Source organism: Dipodomys ordii, unplaced genomic scaffold (genome assembly GCF_000151885.1).
Source record: "Dipodomys ordii isolate 6190 unplaced genomic scaffold, Dord_2.0 Scaffold68, whole genome shotgun sequence".
Lineage (NCBI taxonomy): Eukaryota > Metazoa > Chordata > Mammalia > Rodentia > Heteromyidae > Dipodomys > Dipodomys ordii.
Window position 1 is genome coordinate 1,808,284 of NW_012267284.1, and position 12,127 is coordinate 1,820,410.

Consider the following 12,127-nt stretch of genomic DNA (forward strand, 5'->3'; position numbering starts at 1 on the left):
AAAAAAAAAAAAGAAAGAAAGAAAGAAAAGAGAAAAAGGAAGAAAGGAAGGACAAAAGAAAAGTACAACCCTAAATTATGGAGCAGGGGAAAGGGCGAGTAAGGGTAAGAGAAGAGGAGGGGACAGAGGAGGACACAGCCCCTGTGGCACAGCCAGATCACCTTGCACACTCTCTTGGGCCAGGGCTGCTGCCCCATTTCCCCTCCAGTCACCGACATAAACAACAATTAACACCTGCCCGGTGGCACAGTTGCCCCACCCCATGGAGCCACAGGCCACCTTCTCTTGCCTGGACCATGGGTGCCTACAGCCTCTCTACAGGCCTGTCACAGGGCTCACAGCTCCTCTGCCACAGAGCCCTCATCCTGCCCTAGCCATGTCCTCTCTCCACTCCACATGGGGTCTGCTCTATGTGGGCCCCACATGCACGGACCATGCATCTGTTCCACCTAGCCTCCACCCTGGGCCTTCCTGGGGTGGCAACTCATCTGTCTTGCTGGGGGGTCTCCGGTGCTGTGGGTGCTCATATGACCATGTCTGATGGACAGGTGAGTGAGTGCATGGATGAGTGGGTGGGTGGGTGGATGAATGAGTGCATAGGTGAATGAATGAATATATGGGTGGTGAATGGATAGATGGTGGGTGGATAAATGGGTAGATGGTGGATGAGTGGGTAAATGGATAGGTGGGCGGATGGATAGATGGATGGTGGCTAGATGGATAATGGGTAGATGAATATTGGATAGATAGATTGATGGATAGATGGTGGATGGTGAATGGGTGGGTGGATAAACAGGTGAGTAGATGGATGGACAGATGAATGGCTGATAGATGGATAATGGGTAGATAGATGGATGAATGGATTGAAAGGCAAGTGGGTGAATGGAAGCATGGATAAATCAGAGGCTTATCTTTTGTGATCCCTCTGTGATTCCTCATAAGAGTTAGTAATTAAGCCTGCACCGGTGGCCCACACCAATAATCCTAGCTACTCAGGAGGCTGAGATCTTGAGGATCAAGGTTCAAAGCCAGCCTCGGCAGGAAAATCAGAAGTGGTGCTGTAGCTCAAGTGGTGGAGTGCTTACCTTGAGCTGAAGAGCTGAGAGACAGCACCCAGGCCCAAAGTTCAAGCCCCATGACCAACCAAAAAAAAAATTAAGCCATCAGCCCCAAGCCAGCCCAAGCCTCTGGGAGCAGCAAGAGTCCCTGTCAGGTCAGAGCCCTGAGCTTCAGGGACTCCAAGGTATCTGTAACACAGTTGGACTTTGTAGAGTGGGAGGACAGGACCGCCCCCCCCTCCCTCCCCCGCTGGCCCCTCCCCTGCCAGTACCTCCACTTGGGCATCGTCCCAGGCGTCCAGGCGCACCGACTTCACCTTGCTGACCTGGGGGATGTTGCGGTGGATCCCGGAACAGCTCAAGCAGATGAAGACCCCCAGAGTGTAGGAAGCCCAGTCAGGATCTGCAAAGAAAATGCCGGACATCAGAGGGAGCCCCGCTGGGACCCTAGCATCAGGTCAGAGGAAAGGGGCCATGTGGACCACCAGCCAGGGTTCCTTCACCCACTCAGTCCCTTCTGCCAGCAATCCCGATGCAGACACAGCGCACAAGCCCCACGCAGTGGCTGGTCCTGGAGACGTCAACCCTTGAGGACATCCAGGTCCCATCACCAGGGTTCCAGAAATCCCAGCAGGGCTGACACCCAGCTTTCTGGGATGGCTGCCCCAAGGGCATCTCTGGGAGGGAATTGTCCCAGGACAAAAGGGCCAAGTTTGGAGGAGGCAAGTCTGATACGATTCTGAGCACGAGGCACCTCGTGGCCAGCACGGCTTGTGTCCTGGGCCCGGTGGTGAGAGGGGCAGAATCCAGGGGCCAGGGGTCCGATCTCAGCCAGCACCTATATTGCCCAGCGCAGACAAATTTGCAACCTCCTTGCACGGATGTGTTTAGGAATTATAAATCTTTTAACCAGTCCTAGAGCTCGAACTCAGGGCACTGTCTCTGAGCTTCTTTTGTTCAAGGCAAGTACTCTACCACTTGAGCCACAGCACCACTTCCGGCTTTTTCTGTTTCCTATATGGTACTGAGGAATGGAACCCAGGGCTTCATGCATGCTAGACAAGCACTCTACCACTAACATTCCCAGCCCAAAATTACAAATCTTTTTTTTTTTTTTTTTTGGTCAGTCGTGGGGCCTGAGCTCTGGGCCTGGGCGTGTCCCTCAGCTCTTCAGCTCAAGGTTAGTGCTCTACCACTTGAGCCACAGTGCCACTTCTGGCCTTTTCTACTTATGTGGTGCTGAGGAATTGAACCCAGGGCCTCATGCATGCAAGGCAAGCAGTCAACCATTGAGCCACCTTCCCAGCCCCTGAAATTATAAATCCTGATGTGTAGTTTGTTGTGAGCCAGGCACTGCTGGCTCACACCTATAATTCTATCTGCTCAGGAGGCTGACATGTGAGGTTTGAGATTCAAAGTCAGTCTAGGCAGATTTCCACCAAAAAGCCAGAAATGGAGCTGTGGTTCAAGTGGTAGAGCACAAGGCTTGAGTGAAAAAGCTAAGAGACGCATCCAGGCTCTGCATTCAAGCCCCAGAACAGGGACACATTCTCTCTCTCTCTCTCTCTCTCTCTCTCTCTGTCTCTCTCACACACACACACACACAGAGGGAAGAAGAAAGAAAATAACCACTATAGAAATGGACTGGAGGTATAACTCAAGTGGTTGAGCACCTTCTTAGCAAGTGTGAAGCTCTGAGTTCAATCCCCAAGTACCACCAAAAATCAAAAACAACTAGGCGCCAGTGGCTCACACCTATAATCCTAGCTACATAGGAGGCTAAGATCTGAGGATCACAGTTCAAAGCCAGCCGGGGCATGAAAGTCCATGAGACTCTTATCTCTAATTAACCACCAGAAAACTGGAAGTGGTGCTGTGGCTCAAGTGGTAGAGCGCTAGTCTTGAGCTGAAGAGCTCAGGGACAGCACCCAGGCCCAGAGTTCAAACCGACAAAAAAAAAAAAAAAGGAGTAAGAAAAAATATATATACACATATATACACACACATATATACATATATACACATTATGTATTATTAAAATACTGACCTCCTCAAAAAAGAAATCAAAAATAGAACAACAGGAAGACAATCTAAACAGATACTCAGAGAAAATTCCCTAGCTGACAACAGAGCAAGAAGGATGCTGTCACTTTTTGTTTGTGAGTCATGGGGCTTGAATTCAGTCAGGGACTAGGCGCTGTCCCTGAGCTCTTTTGCTCAAGGCTACCACTTTGAGCCACAGCGCCACTTCTGGTTTTCTGGTGGTTAATTGGAATAAGTCTCATGGATTTTCCTGCCTGGGCTGGCTTTGAACCACGATCCTCATGCTCCTCAGATCTCAGCCTCCTATGTAGCTAGGATTACGGGCGTGAGCCACCAGAGCTGGCGGGATGCTGTCTTTTCCTGAGTGGAGCCCCACGGTCTTTGGCAGGAGCCTCAGGACACTGGGATAAGTGCACGCTGTGCACGGTCACTTCCTCCATGAGCATTCAGGGCCCTTGTGGCTGTCTGACTTATTCTCTCAGGGAAGAATGGAATGCAGAATTCTCAAGCAGGAAGGCAGGGTCCTCTTCCACTTTACCCTCAGGCAGAGGTGCTGAAGCCTGGGGTCAAGCCCAGGCCCAGGCTCTGGTGGAGGAAGCTGTAGTTGGTGGCCCCATCAAGTGTGCTGCTGCTGCTCACCTGGTCCCAACAGCCATCTCCTCCCAGTGTTTCACCCTCAGCCTGACCTGCAGACCCCTCCCCACCCCTGCATCACCATGCTGGCCAGGGCAGAGCCTACCTACTGGGATCTACAGAATGAAATGAAGAAGTCCAGAGAGCCTAGGGCCGGTGGCTCACACCTGTAAATCCCAGCTACTCAGGAGGCTGAGACCTGAGGATCAAGGTTTGAAGCCAGCCTGGGCAAAAAAGCCCATGAGATTCTTACCTCCAATTCACTAGCAAGAAAGCTGGAAGTGGAGGTATGGCTCAAGTGATAGCATACCAGCCTTGAGAAAAGAAAGCTAAGGGACAGCGCCCACACCCAAGCTCAAGCCCCAGTAGGCTGGGTGTGGTGACACAACAGCAGAGCTGTGCTTCCCAGAGCCCTCCTTTCTCCCACACCGCCTTCCAGTGCAGCACACCTGGAGGTGCTGGGAGTTGCTGGCCCTAGTTAGACCGGACAGATGAGGGAGACAGGGCAGGTGAGGGAGGGAGGGCGGTGACCCCAGAGGCGGGCCTGAGCCAGGCCCTGCAACCTGGTCAGCCAGCAAGACCTGTGCTCATGCATGGGCCCTGAGGCCTCAGGGCCTCCTTCATGGCTGGCTCTAGCCTTGGTCTGGAAGGGGAGCGGAGGGAGGCTGTGGCCCAGTGATGCTCACAGAGCATTCAGACGCCTGCCCTTTAGACTTAGGAGGTGAAAGCTGTGACATCCACTGTCTGGGATTCCTGGGTCCAGCACCATGCACGTGCCCCCCCCCTCCCCCAGCCCCAGCTCTTCCAGCCCTTGGAGGTGGCAGGCCCCACCTTTCTTTGGCTCCCAGGCACCCCTGCATCGAGTGGGAAGAGGCAAAAAATAGCTGGAGGGAAGCAAGCTAGCCAAAGCAAAGCCCCAGCTCCTTCCTGATCCAGCTGTCCCCAGCAGGGGGGTCACACCTGCAGCCCAGACAGGCTTTACTCCAATCTTGAAATCTTGGTTTTGTTTTGTTTTTGTCAGTTGTAGGGCTTGAACTAAGGACCTATGCCCTATCCTTGTGTTTTTGTGCTCAAGGCTAGCTCTACACTTTGAATCACAGTACCACTTGGATTTCCTGGTGCTTTATTGGAGATAAGTCTCACGGACTTTCCGGCCTGAACTGGCTTCCAACCACAATCCTCAGATCTCAGCCTCCTGAGCAGCTAGGGTTACAGCCAGTGCCTGGCTTTTTATTTTCTTTTTCCACCAAAGGAAAGGCCACAGAGAGACCTGGCCAGCTCCTGCCCCAGGCCCACAGGAGGCCCACAGCAAGCTGTGCACAAGCCACACCACATCCCACAAACCGCTTCACAAACCACAAGGATGGCCAGGTGCCTATGGCTCATGCCTGTCACTGTCAGCTGATCAGGAAGCTGAGATCCAGAGGGAAAAAGTCCACAAGATTCTGCCTTAGCCAAGAGGCCAGGCATGGTGGCACGTGCCTACCATCCCAGCTATGCTGGAGGCCAAGGTCGGAGGATCGCAGTCTAGGCCAGCCCAAACAATAGGCATGAGACCTTATTTGAAAAAATAACTAAAGTGTGGTTCATGCAGGAGAGCACCTGCTTTAACTAAAGCCCTGAGTTCAAACCTGGGTAAAACACGCACGCACATGCACACACACAGACACACACCACACACACAGACAACCCCTCCACCCCCCCCTGCCACACACAGCTCAGAGCTGGCTGAGTGGTGGAACTCTTCCTAGCATGCATGATGCCCTGGGTTCCATCCCTACTACCACACTCAATCAGTCAAGAAATCAAAATCAGCCAAGTACAGGTAGCTCACGCCTGTAATCCCAGCTAGCTACTCAGGAGGCTGAGATCTGAGGATCACAGTTTGAAGCCAGCTCAGTTAGGCAGGAAAGTCAGTGAGACTCCAAGTAACCACTAGAAAATTGTGGCTCAAAGTGGTAGAGCACTAGCCTTGAGCACAAAAGCTCAAAGACAGCCCAGGTCCTGAATTCAAGCCCCATGACCGAAAAAAAAAAAAAATCAGTATCATTTAAATTAAAACCACTGTTGTAAGAGGGTCTCTCCCTGACCCCTGGACACTGTCACTGGAAATCCTATATCTAGCAAGGACCCAGGCTGCCAGGGGAGCCCCAGGGACTACAGAGGGACTCCTGGCCCAGCCTAGTTCCAGGACACCTAAAACCCTAAAGGAGGCCCCTTTCCCAGGTCCACTCCCCCTCCTTCCCGGCCACCCTTCCCACAGGGCAAGGAGAACTAGCTTGTCCCCTTCTGGGCCACTCTGCCCACCCAGGACCCCAGGATTCTCTGCCCAAAATTTGGAGTTGGCCTCCAGGGCCCACAGCACCCCCAGAGAGGGCGTAAGCAGTGGCCAGGCATAGTGGAGGGCATGGAGGGCCCCTGGGTAAGGGGCTGCCCAGTACCATCCCCAGCCCCCAGCTTCTCCCAGCCCCCCCCTCCCAGCTGCCCTCCCTCTGCCAGGCTGTCTGCCCTGCCCTGTTCCTCGGGTTCCCTGGCCAGCTCCAAGGTGACTCAGCGCCCGTCTGTTTCCGGGAGCAGGTCTGAGGCACCTGCAACAGCTAAGGCACCTCTGGGTCACAGCCAGGCTGAGCAGGTGTGTCTCCCCTGGGGGAGGGCGTGGCGGCGATGACCTGGCTCAAGCAGAGTCCTGCGGCCCTGGGCCAGTCACCTTGGCGCTTCCCGGGGCTGAGGTCCTGGCACAGTGGCAGGTCTGCTGTTCCAGCCCAGGGCAGGTGGGTAGCTCTGGGGAAGCATGCCCCCCCACCCCAGGGAAAAGAAGAGCTCCCTTGTGGGTGAGGCTCCAGAGCCCACAGCCCTGCACTCCAGATCACCTGCCCCACCCTCCAGCCTGCTGCTGACTCTGCCCCGACACACCCCACCATTCTGCTCCTTCCTGTCCCCAGGTGTACTGGGGGCCAAAGGTAGGGGCCAGGTGGATTTGAGACACTGAGTGACCCACCCCCTCCCCACCTAACTGGTGCTCAGTGATTACTGGGGCTCTAGATGCTCCCCAACTCCTTACCCAAGGAGATAGCCAGCCGGCGGGGGGGGGGGGGGAAGGGAGAACTGGTCCCGCCCTTCCACTGGGCTCAGGGATACAGGGATACCCTCCTGCCACCTTTTTGTCCCATCAAACACTCCCCATACTTCCCAGCGCTCCCCCTGCATTTTGTGCTGGTACTAAGGCTTGACCTCAGGGCCTGGGTACTGTCCCTGAGCTTTTTTTTTTTTTGGTCGGTCGTGGGGCTTGAACTCTGGGCCTGGGCGCTGTCCCTCAGCTCTTCAGCTCAAGGCGAGCACTCTCAAATGGTAGAGCCACAGTGCCACTTCCAGTTTTCTGGTGGTTTATTGGAGATAAAAGAATCTCATGGACCTCCATGCCTGGGCTGGCTTTGAACCACGATCCTCAGATCTCAGCCTCCTGAGTAGCTAGGATTACAGGCATGAGCCACCAGCGCCCGGCTTGTCCCTGAGCTTTTTTGCTCAAGACTAATGCTCTACCATTTGAGCCACAGTCTCACTTCCAGTTTTCTGGTAGTTAATTGGAGATAAGAGTCTCACACAGACTTCCTGCCCAGGCTGGCTTTGAACCTTGATCCTCAGATTTCAGCCTCCTACATAGTTAGCTAGGATTACAACCCTGAGCCACCAGCACTTGGCCTTAAGGACAAAGGAAATATTGAAATGTCAATGAACCCCAGTCCTACCTGCAGGGTCAGGGCTCCTCACTGCCCCCCAGGAGAACACCTGATTCCCCATGCCTCCCAGCACCTTCTCCCCATCCCCAGTGGAACCTCGGGACCATGGGGCTCCTCACCTGTCTCTGTCCACCATACCCCATGTCCATCTGACCCACGGGCTGATGACAACAGACTGTTGCTGCCTCTACCATTCCACATCATGGCCTCTCCCAGCCTCCCTGCCTCCCTGCTCCCAAGCCTGCCACCTGCCCAGTGGCCCCCAAGTTCCATGGTGGCTCCCACCTGGCCCAGAGCAAAATCAAGTCCCAACCAGAGTGGTCACCAAGGCCCTGTGTCCTCCTCACAAAGCCAGAGCCACGGGCAGCGCTCAGAATGCATGTCCAGAGGCCGGCAGTCTCAGTCCAGGAGATCAGCCTCATGCCCATCATGAATCTAGACTGCTTAGCAAGGCGTGATGCCTCCACCCTGCTACTCCAGAATCTTTCGCGGTCCCCTCGCCTTCCTCCTGCGTCTCCGCCTGTCTAGGCCAGATGGAGCTCTGCACCTGCTGCCACGCAGCCTCACTCCTCCCACGCCCTAGTCAGGCCAGTCTCTGTTCCCTGTGTCCTGGTCCCCAACTGTACCCCACGACCACCAACTCCCCACTGCCTACTCCAGCACCATCTTCTACCTGTCCTCTGCGGCAGTCCTGGCCTGCCTCTGTCTCCCCAGTCTAGGTGTAGAGGGAGATAGGAAGAAAGCTCTTCCCTTGGCCCCATCCCCCACTGAGCACACTGCCCCCATCAGGGTGTGCGGGGGGGGGGGGGACTCTAACAGGTTTAGTAAACGATGGGGAGTATGGAACCCAGGATGGTGGAGCCTGGCATGCCTGGCAGGAGTGGGGTCTGGGATGGGGCGGGGCCTGGGAAGGACATGGTTGGACCCTATTAAGAAATGCCTATGGGAAAAGCCAGTCACCCCCACAGCCAGCCCCCACAGCCTAAAGAGCCCCCTCTGGGTCACAGGGATGTGAGGGTGTAGAGGCCCTGGCTGGTCAGGGCTGGGTCTGCCCCACACAGGGGCAGGAGAAAAGGTGGCCCCCAGCTCTGAGCACAGGCTGGTTGGCCAGCACTGGCTGCCAGGCCTGGCTGAGGTGGGGGCCATGGCCTGAGCACAAACCCAGGGGTGGTTGGACTGTGCTTAACACTACGGAGAGCTGGTGACTCACACCTGCAATCCTAGTTACTTAAGAGACTAAGATCTAAGGATCATGGTGTGAAGCCAGTCTGGGCAGCAAAGTCCATGAGATTCTTATCTCCGGTTAACCAGTCCCCCACCCCAAAAAAAGCCTGAATTGGAGCTGTGTCTCAAGTGATAGAGCATTAGCCTTAAGCAAAAGAGTATGCCAGGTGCAAGTGACTCATACCTGTAACCCTAGCTACTCAGGAGGCTGAGATCTAAGGATCAGGGTTTGAAGCCAGCCTGAGCAGAAAAGTCCCTGTGAGACTCTTATCTCCAATTAACCACTCAAAAACTGGAAGTGGCCATTTTATCGTATCATTGCTAAATGACTCCATGTTCTTAACCACATATATGGTATCTATACGCGCACATCTGAGGGAAACTAGGAGAAGGACACAGAATCAGAGGGAGACAGGAAAACCTACAACCGAGGGGCCCATCAGCGGCACTGGACATTGATGAAAATGAACTAAGCAACTCAAAGGCAGTGATGGGAGGGAGGGAATGAGAGGGAAAGAGGGAACAGCTTACACTAAGCAAAAGAAAAGAAATGTAACTATCACCTGATGTGGAAGAAATCGTTGTCAAAGCTCATAGAATTCACTAACTTTATAGACCATGACAATGACCATTTGCCTTGTAAAGGTTAAAATGTATTTGTGACTTTTAAGTATTCCACAATACTGTGAAATATGTGAAATTTATATAGTCACGTAATCTCAATAAAAAATTAGTTAAAAAAACAACAAACAAAAAAACCTGGAAGTGGCACTGTGGCTCAAGTGGTAGAGCACTAGCCTTGAGTACCAAGAGGCTCAGGGACAGCACCCAGGCTCTGAGTTCAAGCTTCAGTATGGGCATGCGTGCACGCACACACGCACACACACACACACACTCTCTCTCTCTCTCTCTCAAGAAAAAAAAAAACAAATGTAGGTGGAATGCCACCTGAGGGAAAGCCTTCTAGGCTCATTTCTGGGTGAGCAGCCCCCAGCTCCCATCCACACACAGGTCCTCCCCCAAAGGATGCCCAATTCCTACGACACCTTCCCCCAAGGCTTCTAACTAATAACCCGCAATTTCTGAATCATCACTTCTTCCCCCAAGCACAAGAGCTAACCCTGGAGCTTGTGCTGAGCCAGTGGCTAGTATGCTAGGCCCCATGGGCCTTTGAGGACTGACCTCCAGTGGTTCTTACCCAACAACCCCCATGTCTCAAGACACCTGGAATTCAGGTCTGGCGGGAGCCCCAGGCTGAGGGGCTGCATGAATAAGCAGCGCTGGACCCAAGGCATCTGCACATGTGGTCCCAAACATCTTACTGCTGGGCACAGGGGCTCATGCCTGTAATCAGCCTCTTGAGAAGTGGAGATTGGGAGTATCTTTGTTTGAGGTCAGCCTTGGCAAAAAGCTCAGTGAAGTCTTATCTCAATCAGTTAAAGCACAGCATGATATTATACACCTGTAATCCCAGCTACGTGGGAGGTGTAGGTAGGAGGATTATGGCCTAAGGGTAGCCCTGGGCAAAAAATAGGATACCCTACTTGAAAAATAACTAAATTTAAAAGGGCTGGGGGAGGGGCTCAAAGTGGTAGTATGCCTGATTAGCATAGTTCAACCCCCAGTACTGCCAAAAAGGAGGAGAAGGAGGAGCAGCAGCAGCAAATACTTCCTCTCTGAGCCACACTTCAGAGCCGGAAGGCTGGGGCCTGAGAGTGACAACACTACCACAGTCACTCACCTCCCAATCAGCGGGGACACTGAGGCCTGAGGCTCACAGGAGAGCATGACGCTGCTCCAGTTAGATGTGCTAATCTGGGAAGGTCCCCCGTCCTGCCAGGACAGAGACACCCCACCTGCCCAGCTCAGCCTGGGATGGGAAGTATTTCTAGCTCAAGATTGGGGAGCCCACCCTTAAGGGCAGATAAAAGGAAGGCTAGGGAGACGTGTCCACCAGGGGGCGCTGTAGGGCCCTCCAGCCAGGTGGGATCCACCCTCCTCCAAGAGCAGCGCCCAGGTCTGGTGGCTGCTGCTGCCCAGAGCAGCGGTGTGGTAGGCGGGCTCCCCTAGGGCTTCCCTGGCGCGGTCAGGAAGTAGCCCCATCCACGTGAACACCGAGCAGCCGGTCCCTCTCTGAGCCCATCTGGCCACAGTGGGACAGGAGACCCCTCCCACCACTGCACCCCACAACAGAGCAGCCTGGCTCCCGCAGACAGGCAGAGCCTGTGTGGGCATGCCAGCAGGTCACGAGGCGGGCAGCAGGGCAGTGTATGTAGCCCGGGGCGTGGCAGAGACACGAGCTTGGCTCAGGCAACCAGCGCACAATCGGGTCTGCCCCCACGTGGGGTCACCATGTCCCCTCGGAGAGCCCAAGTTGTGAAGGCCTCAGTTTCCCTGGCTGCAGAGGGCAGCCCTCCTCCCGCTGGCTCTACCGGGCTGCTGGTCCCATCAGCACATGCTGATGTCATGGGCAGTTCTGAAAACTGGTGGCCTGGCTGCATGCCATCAAGACAGGGCCAGGGCTGGGCTCCAGAGCTGATGCGGCCTCTGGGACTCAGGGGCTGGCGGGGTGCTGGGTGGGTGGCCAGGGAAGGGGGGAACAGCTCCTCCTGGCTCTTCTCCCTGGAAGGCCCACAGTGTGGAGGGCTGGACATGGAGTCTGTGTTCAGATAAGCTGCTCCTGGACAGAGTGGCCAGGGAGGCTGGGGACAGGGCAAGGCCAGCTGGCCTCCCCCAGGCACCTCCCCCAGGCCAGGCCTGAGCACTGAGGCTCCCGGACCCCAGCAAGTGGGTCTCTAGGCGTGGGAGGGACGGGGTGGGGGGAGCTCCGTGTAGGAGGGTGTATAACATGGGTGTTGGGGCCCCGCAGTTGTCCCAGTAGGTCAGTACCGTCCCCCCCACACACACCCAGTTACCGTCTCCCCTGAGGGACCCCTGGCTCCTAGTCTGGTTTCTCCAGGCTGCCCTGTGGCTCTGTCAGGTCCTGGGACGGGCTGTCAGATGCTCCCCACCCAGAGTGGGAGGAAGTAGGGAGGCTGGGGGACCCAGGTCCTATTTTCAGACTGTCTGCTGTGGGTCTCCAGCCAGCGTGTGGGAGCCAATGTTCAACCCCCCCTCCCCGCCCCCGGGGACCTGTGCCACCTCATGGAGAGTTAAGATTTTTCCCCTGAGGGGCTCAGATGAGTGATCCCCTCGATTCCTGGGGTACCTGGATGTCAGCTGGCTGTGGGGACTGCGGGGGGGGCGAGGGCTCCCTTCTGTGGGTGGGGTGGACAGGCCTTCCCCACGCAAGGACCAGCCTGGAGCTGCTGGGGAGCTGAGCACGGAGCCCTGCCCTGACCCCCGTGGACGCCCGGGGGGGATACCCAGTGGGGACCCACGCGACTGGGCACCTGGAAATCCCCCAGACCAGGGACGGACGGCCAAGGGACA

At 55.3% G+C, this 12,127-nt stretch overlaps 1 protein-coding gene across 1 annotated transcript in view; it reads right to left on the bottom strand.

Moving 5' to 3' along the window:
• Adap1 (ArfGAP with dual PH domains 1) overlaps positions 1–12,127 on the bottom strand; it is a 40,211-nt gene that overhangs the window by 20,949 nt on the left and 7,135 nt on the right. The window contains exon 2 of the mRNA XM_013023483.1: positions 1,331–1,461. The gene's annotated coding sequence lies outside the window, so the exon portion shown is untranslated. The remainder of the gene's footprint in view (positions 1–1,330; positions 1,462–12,127) is intronic.